Source organism: Oncorhynchus masou, chromosome 13 (genome assembly GCF_036934945.1).
Source record: "Oncorhynchus masou masou isolate Uvic2021 chromosome 13, UVic_Omas_1.1, whole genome shotgun sequence".
Taxonomy (NCBI): domain Eukaryota; kingdom Metazoa; phylum Chordata; class Actinopteri; order Salmoniformes; family Salmonidae; genus Oncorhynchus; species Oncorhynchus masou.
The window spans coordinates 71,910,355-71,919,552 of record NC_088224.1 but is presented as its reverse complement, the minus strand read 5'-3'; the positions used below and the strand labels follow the sequence as shown (position 1 = coordinate 71,919,552).

General features: G+C 42.8%; 1 pseudogene; it reads left to right on the top strand.

Annotated features, from left to right (window-relative positions):
• LOC135553012 (vasodilator-stimulated phosphoprotein-like) overlaps nt 1-9,198 on the top strand; it is a 32,236-nt pseudogene continuing 23,038 nt past the window's right edge.

The window sequence follows — 9,198 nt, the reverse complement described above, 5'->3', positions numbered from 1 at the left end:
TATTGCAATACGTTTTAGAGGAGGGGCCGGTGAACATGGAAAGAAAACCTACTTCGAATTGAAAGCTGGAGGCGGGTTGAGTTTAAACACCAATTAAATTACACAGACCGAGAAGGTCTGGAGAAGATTCACAGCATTATCGATCAACGTTCCCACGTTGACAAAATTGAGAAAGAGGCTTTAGTTTGTCCTGACAGTGTTCGCTCGTGTATGGTAGTCTGTTTAGAAAGGAGAGATGAGTCTTGGATCCTGATTGGAGTTGGCAAGCGCGCTCCACTACTGTATCCAGTCTTTCAACTCCTCTCTCCCCGAAACCAGGAAATCATCGAGGTGTGCTTCTCTTTATCCTGCTTGTGGATCGTAGGCTATCCTTTTACGTGTATATAGATGTGTATCTCGCCGATATCGTCGTTTTATTTTTATTTTTTTGTTTTTGAACCCCGGGCTTAGATCTGAGGCCGAAAAAACTGCATCGGAGAGGATCTCCACTCTCTAACAATGAGGTAAAGCGATTCAAATCTGATCGGTCTGTTCATTTTGTTTTGTGACTACAATACAACATATCGATTTTGTATGCTTGTAGTGATCGAGCATGGCTGGTGCAAGTTTTTTTGAGTCATATGATTTATCATATTGTAACTTCGATAGATCTCGAACTGTTTTGGTAGTCTAGTTTTGACTCGAGATAGCCTAAACATGTCATCATCAAAGTGACCGCCAGACTAAATCAACTTGTTTCAATGCAGAGCACCTTATACAATGTATCACTTTGTAGCCCATGAGTGAGAGAAGAAAAAGAGAAATGCCAGCTCGAGCGGTGTCTGTCCCCTTGTCATACGGTAGTAGCCTGTTGCTCTGTCATAGTTTAACATATTGTCAAGTGGCCTAATTCCAGTACAATAGGCCTAAGCCTAGAGAGCATTAGACCGGGTAATTTGTATTTTACTTGAATTACAATTTGTGTCCCATGGTGATTTAGATGTATCATGAAATCAATATTTATTGTGTCCTATTTGGGACATTTTGGTGGGAAATGGAGCTGCTATCTGTAATAGTGCCCTGTGGTAGAGCACGCTGTTGTGTATGCTAGACGTGGAGTTGTCTGTCTGGTTAGCTGGCCTGCCATAGTTCCACTGCTAGACATGGAGTTGTCTGATCAGCTGGCCTGCCATAGTTCCACGTATCCATTCAAGGACCCTATTTCCCCCGTAGTTGGCCAACCAGGCCTGTACACACAACCAAATTGCGCCGAGCATGGAACAAGCTAGTCTACGAATTCCACATCCTGTTGCAGCCTGTGAAGTTGGCAATTACACGATTTGAAGCCAAGACTAGTTAGACCTTTTCTGGAATGTTATTTTATATTTTTCCCTGACTCTAACACAATGGCCCCTCGCATATCACCTGGGCCTATGTACATTTGTATTCTATAATCTATCTGGGACTTTATCCACAATGTATATTTGTTGTGATTCTATAACCTGTGCAAGTTATTTATCCTTAACCAATCTTGAATCTCTCACTTCTTTTGCAAAACCAAGTTGGGTAAGTAAGGCCTTGTATTGTTTTTAACCTGTTGCTGGTCACTTTGGTTTACCTTGTTAAAGCCAACACTAATTGCTAGGCCTAATGAATGAATGGGCTCTGGCCCCATCTGAGGTCATGTCATTTACCTTGCTTACATAATGGGTGAGGAATGTAATGTTGTCTGTCATGTAATCAAGTTCATTGTCCTCAGCATAGTTTAACATATGTGAATGTTGAGACGAGTGTAGCCAGCTGGTTAAATGTTCCATGGTTTCTCCCAATACAGGTAGGCCAAGATCCTGAGGTTACCCAAATCGAATAAATAGAAACCTCAGTCAATACATCCAAGGAAGTTTTATTACACAAAGATAACCATATTTTCTGTCCACCCTGGCTGTGCATACATCATCCCTATAACCATAATCAGCTGAGACAGTTTCCTCCATGTTTCTCTATCTCAGACTACACTGTCACACAGGAAATGCATCAGTCTTTGTTAATGGCAGCTGGAGGATTCATTGTTGTTATCAAAGCGACGCCTGCTGTGACTCGCTCCAGGTGTCTGGTACTAACTGCCCCCCCCCCCCACACACACACACACACACCCTTCAGGTGTAAGGTGGGTGTGAAACATTCGATCTAAGAAGTTGAAGGGAGTCAATTCAGGAAGTGAACTAAAATTATAATTCAATCATCAAAAAAAGGGAATTTGTTTTCAATGACTTCTTAATCAAATTAAAAGCAGAAGCTATTTTATTTCAAAAGTTTTTGGTATATATTTTCTGAATTTTAAATTCATGCCACTTCCTGAATTGACAGCTTTCAATTTGAATTGAGCCCAACCCGGTTACTTACAAGCTCTCTTCCAATGATGCAGAGTTAAATAATAAGAATAGAAAACACAAGAATGACGATATATACAAGTAGTACCATTACAGTATCAATGTGTAGGGATACATGGTAATTTAGGTAGATATGTACATGTAGGCAGGGGTAAAGTGGCTAGGCATCAGGATATATAGTGTCTAGCAAGGAACTGTGTTTGGGGTGATAAAAGGCTGCTCTCATCAGTTACAAATGTTTCCCTTTCACTCTTACCATGGTGAGCACAGTTAAAATGTATATACTTTTTTAAAAACATTTTGGGGAATATTCAGAGGTGGAAACTTTCTGTGGGAATTAATGGGAATATATGGGTATTAATACCATGTAGATGTTTTTTTTTGCATTGGATATATTTACAATATCATATGGAGACACATCTTTTATCTTATCATAATTAGACATAATTATTTGCAATTAAATCCTTCCAATAGAGAGAATCAATTTAGTTATGAATTGAACTTTAATTAAATGAGTTGACTCTTCACATGGGATGATTTCAAGGAAATATTGAATGATCCATCGCATCTCCCAAAAATGTTTTCAACATCAGTAAAATGATAGTCTAGAAACTAAAGCTTTGGTTGTCTTCCTCTCAGGCTTCCATGTCTTCTCCCTGGACCTCCTCAATGTCCACCTCTTGAACATCTGAGACTCTGAGGGCTCATCTTCACTGTCCCTTTCCAAACTTGTTGAGGATGGCTCGTTGTCAGGCTCATAAGGCTGCAAATTTGCCCAGATGGCCACTAATTTTTCAATGTGTGTGTGTGTATTCCCAAACAAGGACCAGTTGCGCTCTGAGGCAACAGGGGAAAGAGCCTCAGATCCACAAAGTCCCTACCACCAGGTGGCTGATGAGATATGTTGGCACGACTGCCATATTGCATCTCCATCCCAAAGCCCTTGCTTGGAAGATACTTCACCAGACTGCCAAGAACCTTGCCCTCATCCAGGTCAAGGTGGCGAGACACTGTAGTGATGATACCATAGGGCTGGTTGATATCTGTACCAGACAGGATGCTCTTGCTAGCATTACTTGGGGCCCAACATGTACGCTGCGGCGTGTATGGGCTTCAGGCAGAAGTCTTCATGTTTTTTGATGTTTTTCAGAACTGCAGTTTCCTCTGCTTGAAGCAACAGTGAAGTGGTCAGGACAGTATGGATTTCTTCTCTTACATCTGCAAGCAGAGTCTGAACATCAGACAGGATGGCATTGTATCTCTCAATCTGTGCAAAGGCTACTGCTATAGGTTTCGGGCTGCTTACCACTCTCTCCCAAAATACATCATCCAGGAGGATCCTCTTGATGGGGCTGTCCATATCAGCAGTCTGTGATATGTCCATTTCTTCAAGAGACGCCTTCCCCTCCAGGGGACTGCCAAACATGACAACACCACCCCAACGGGTGTTGCTGGGCAGCTCTTATTCTTCTCACTTTGCTTGGTGAGGTATATTGCTGCTATAACTTGATGACCCTTCACATACCTAACCATTTCCTTGGCTCTCATGTAGTGTATCCATTGTTTTCAGTGCCATGATGTCCTTGAGGAGCATATTCAATGCATGAGCAGCACACCCAATGGGTGTGATGTGAGGGTAGGACACCTTCACTTTAGACCAAGCAGTCTTCATGTTTGCAGTATTTTCTGTCACCACCAGTGCAAATACATTCTGTGGTCCAAGGTCATTGACGACTGCCTTCAGCTCATCTGCAAAGTAGAGACCAGTGTGTCTGTTGTCCCTTGTGTCTGTGCTCTTATAGAATACTGGTTGAGGGGTGGAGATGATACAATTAATTATTCCTTGCCCACGAACATTTGACCACCAATCAGAGAAGATTGCAATACAGTCTGCTTTCTCTATGATTTGCTTGACCTTCACTTGAACTCTGAACTCTGCATCCAGCAAATTAGTAGATAATGCATTTCTATTTGGAGGGGTGTATGCTGGGCGAAGAATATTTAGAAATCTCTTTCAATACACATTGCCTGTGAGCATCAGAGGTGAACCAGTTGCATACACAGCTTGAGCAAGACATTCATCAGCATTTCTCTGCCTACGTTCCTCCATTGAGTCAAAAAAACTTCTGATTCCAGGAGGACCATGAGCTGTTGCTATCGATAAGGTGTTTGGTTCATCATTTTCACCTCGAATAGAAGTAGAGGGACTTTAGTCAGTGTTTGTTTGTTGTGAGCACTGAGGGAACGTTATGCACTTGGCCAGATGATTCTGCATCTTTGCATTCTTCATGTGATTTGTCACAATATTTGCAAATGTACACATCTTTTCCTTCTACATTAGCTGTAGTGAAATGTCTCCACACATCAAATGGTGCCCGTGGCATTTTCCTGTAAAGATGATTAAATAAAAAACATACAATTCCATGTACAGATAAATAGTTAAGCAGTTAGATTAACCAACTCCTTTGTAAGATAAATGTTTTAAAATGAAACCTGTATGGAAACAAGTGAATTAACACTCAGTTAGCAGGCTCAAGCAAGCTAAAAACCCACATGGTAGCAAAAACTAAGTATCAGGAATTGTTAACAAGTTAGAAATGATTTAAACCCACTTTGCTGTAGGCTACTATTTACTAGTCAACAAAAAATCATGTATGTCGTATAAAATGTATTCACCCCACTCAGTATTGTTATCAAAACTTGGCAGAAAGTTTGTAGTCCTAGGCTCAGACAGTGTAGTAGTGTGGGCTCAATAGCATCTCATTAGTGTGCAAGATCTTGAGAATCAGCTGTGCATGTGATGGAAGAATGCACTGTGCATGCAGAGGGTTGCAATTCCGTTGAATTGGGGATAGTTTAACCAAAATATGCCACAAGACCTAGAATTGCCTTGTGTATCCCCCAAAAAAAGGTTCACTGTATTAAGCTAACTTTCTTTGATTGAATTAAAGCAAAATTCCCCAAATTCCCAGACTTGCCATGGAAAATTTCCTGGAAAGTTTTCCAACCCTTTGCAACCCTATACAGAGCGACTTACAGGGTTACATGCCTCGCTCAAGGGCCCATCAACAGATGTTTCACCTAGTCTGCTCTGAGATTCAAACCAGCAACCTTTCAATTACTGGCTCAACGCTCTTAAAATCAAATCACCCCAAACACACAGGACGGCTACCTGCCGACGTGTGTTTGGGGTGATAAAAGGCTTCTCTCACGAGTTTAAAATATTCCCCTTTCACTCTCTCCATGCTGAGCACGTATAGTATTGATCTACTTAAAAGCAGGAACACACACTCTGACTCACCTACAGTCTCCTTTTATTTCTCTCACGTCATTCTTTGTCTGCCTGCCTGTCTGTATTGAAATGGGCTATGAAGGCCAGACTGGCTTGTGTAGATTCACAGGGAGTGTATTTCACTTGCTACCCTCTTCTCCCCTCCCCCTTTACCGTCATAAGTGAACTTTTAACCCCTAGCTGAGAAGTCAGAACTTATGGCTGATGTTTTTCTAACTTTGTCTCTTTGACGACACAGTCATGTAAGTCATTTTATGGCACACAATTATTGTGTATTTGTCATCACCAATCGTTGGTATGATTTATTATTTCATGTCTCCATAAGTAGACTATTTCCTTTGTTCATCAAAGCAGATTGGTTCCCTGTACGGAAATCAATTGGACTTGTGTGGAAATCAATTGAACTTATGTGGTTGCGTGTGTGGTAGTATTCACTGAAAATACTTTGTGCGTCATCATTAACACTGAATGACACTGTGGCCGAGCAATCTGTGACATGCTTCATCACAAGCTCTCCCATTTAAAGCAATTAGATGCAGTGCACAATGTACACAAATAAGCCTATATTGTCGCAATAGGGACATCCAGTTTCCTTGGTGGTTGTGGGTTTTCTTCCATTACTAAGCATCTAGATTATAATACCCCCCCCCCCCTTGTTCAGCTCTGTCACTCACACGTCTAGGCGTGTGCAGAATGGTGGCTAGGGCATGGTAAACAGGAAGCAACAGTTTGGCTTTGGTCACTGACCAAATAATTCTCTACACCCTCCTATAGTATGGTATACTGACGGTGAATGAAATGCATGTCTCATAATTAGGCTCACCTCTGCACAACTTCATAGGAAGAATTGAAACTCAACATTTTGCAGTGCGTGTCGGGATAGCACTTTGCTCTGGGGCATCCTGGCTTGTTTGATGTGGCTATTGCAGGGTCTAATTAGCTGCTACCCCCTCAGCTAGCGTTGGGACACTTATGCATAAAGCGGAGGTGAACGTGCAAATTGAGTTTTGAGGGGAAGGGGCCGTTTGGGATTCTGCCTGACACTCCCATGTACACCATTCTGTTCCTTCCCTCCACCCTAGCTAGTACACTTTCACACACCCATGTCCCTCATTCCCAATGCTCCTAGTTTCTCCTTTTATATCCCATCAATAAGAAATGTCGTGCTGCCTGTAGCTGATCCTTATAGATGCTGTAGGTAAGGAGGAAACTGTTTTCTCAGGGCCACTTGTTTCTCTGGAACAAACATCATCATATTTTCCTTATGGTTCCTTGGGCAACTCCAGGTCTTGGTTGGCTTTGTCCCAACAAGCCGAGGGCATCATAGCGACAAAGTGTAAAATTGCACCGTCACTGGCGCTGTAGGTGAGAAACTAAACACTAGGCATTGTACATCATAGAACTCGAATAGTAATTTTAATAGGATGTCTATGTTGGATGCTGTAAATTCACAAGCATGAGTGGTCGCTGGCCGGGGCTGAGATGGGCTAGGTCTGACCTGGTGACACTAAAGCTTGTTGCGGAAGCTATACTGTAAAGTTTTAATGCACAGTCAGCAATGGCTGCAATTTCTCCCTCTTGTTCTCTTTGTCGCTCTCCATTCATAACTCTCTCTTCCTCCCTAGGTGAAAATGGAAAGGGAGATCTGTGGAAAACAGCTTTGTAGCGTCAGCCATCGCCAAAAACTCTGTTACAAATACTGACTTTCCCTTCTGCCATACACGAGGATGCAAAGACAATGCTTAACTGGATACAAGCTATATTTTGTTTGGAAGATTAAAATAGCGGCTCAAGCGATGCCACTGTTGGTTAAATGGGGAGTTTATTTTTTTTAGATTTGACATCAAACTATTTCCTGCATGGGTGACATTTTTTGTGAATGATTAGCGAAGTGACTAATGTTGTTTACAGGAACTATCAGCTTTTGTGCTATCGCTGGACTGGTTGCTTCTTCACATCTCCCAGTTGGGTCTCTGTCTGAGGTCTGTGTTGAATAATTCTAGGTTTAGTCATTTGGATGATACATTTTCAATGGGTAGTGAATTTGTGAATCATCTCTACTGAATGTCCACCATGGCATATAGCTGTAAAAAAGTACCACTTCGTTTAAAAGGTAGGTTTACTGATCCTCATTCCATTGCTTCATTCTCAACTAACAAGCATGTTCATGCACTTAACCTTAGTGACCACGAGGCAAGTTGAACCCTTTAGAAGACACTTTATAAGATGGTGTGTGTGCATACTATCAAAGAGTAAGACAGCAACATTTCATAGATTCATGATTTGATTGTGTACTTCAGCAAAGAAAAAATGTACTTCCTGAGTCTTGACCACCCCTTTGAAGCCGATAAAGAAAATTCTACTACTCAGCATCTATATAGCTAATGCTAAGTGTCAAGCCACAGGCATGCAGCACTCGCAGACCTCCATAAAGGTGAGGTATCAACTCAATTTAGTTTATATCCTTCCTCCCTTGCTCTTTTATGCTCTCTGCGCGCAGCTTCATACCCATAACATATTCTCTAGAGATGGGGACAGTTATGTCTGGACAACTGAGAGAGTGGGGAGATACTCTTATCATGTCCCCACCCCCTAATGGGGAGGGAGGGGGGGGGGATCTTCTCCAAGGGGCTATGCCTCCTCAGCCTCTCAGGGAGGATACGCTTGGCCCTGTAAAAGGAATTAAGTGAATGCAGAGAGAAGAGAGATGATTCGATGGTCCAAATAAGGGCATAGTGAGTGCCAGTCATGGCACCCCCAGAGCGCTTCAGGAGCTGGAATGCTGCTTTTGCTCCTCGGCCTCTTTCAAGTGGTCAGAGGCCTGGCCCAGACAGCCAAGGAACATTTCCACAACATTGGAGAGACGATTCCAGAGAAACTCCGGCACCGATGAGTCCGCACACAAAGAATGCTGAGTGGTTTGGACCTGACCGAGAAAGAAAGAGGAAAAAGTGAGAGAGTTGGCGCATGAAAGAGTTTGAGAGGCAGAACATAACAAGAGACCGAATCCAACACCTTAGAGAGGGAGAGAGCGATCCTGGTGCTGTGTTTATTTAACTAGGCAAGTCAGTTAAGATCAAATTCTTATTTACAATGACTGCCTACAGCGGCCAAACCCTAACCTGGACGATGCTGGGGCAATTGTGCACCGCCCTATGGGACTCCCAGTCACTGCCGGTTGTGATACAGCCTGGACTCGAACCAGGGTCTGTAGTGACGCTGAGATGCAGTGCCTTAGACTGCTGTGCCACTCAGGTGCCTGGTGCTGTGTGCCTCACAGGGGAGAGACTAAAAGCACTAGTCTGCATGTAGCGGCATGCTAGGACCTGTGTGAGGCGGGGCAAGCACGAGGAAGGGAGATGGAGAGAAGGAAAGTTAACAGCAGTAGGCAAAGGATTACAACAGGGGTCCTGTTCCTCCTCAATCTTTAGTTTGAGGCTTCAGTAGTCAGCCAGTCAGTCCATACGGTTTGCCTCTTACTAAAACAACCTGTTCTTCAAGGATCTGAGGTATTCTGTCCATTTATCATCCTATTCA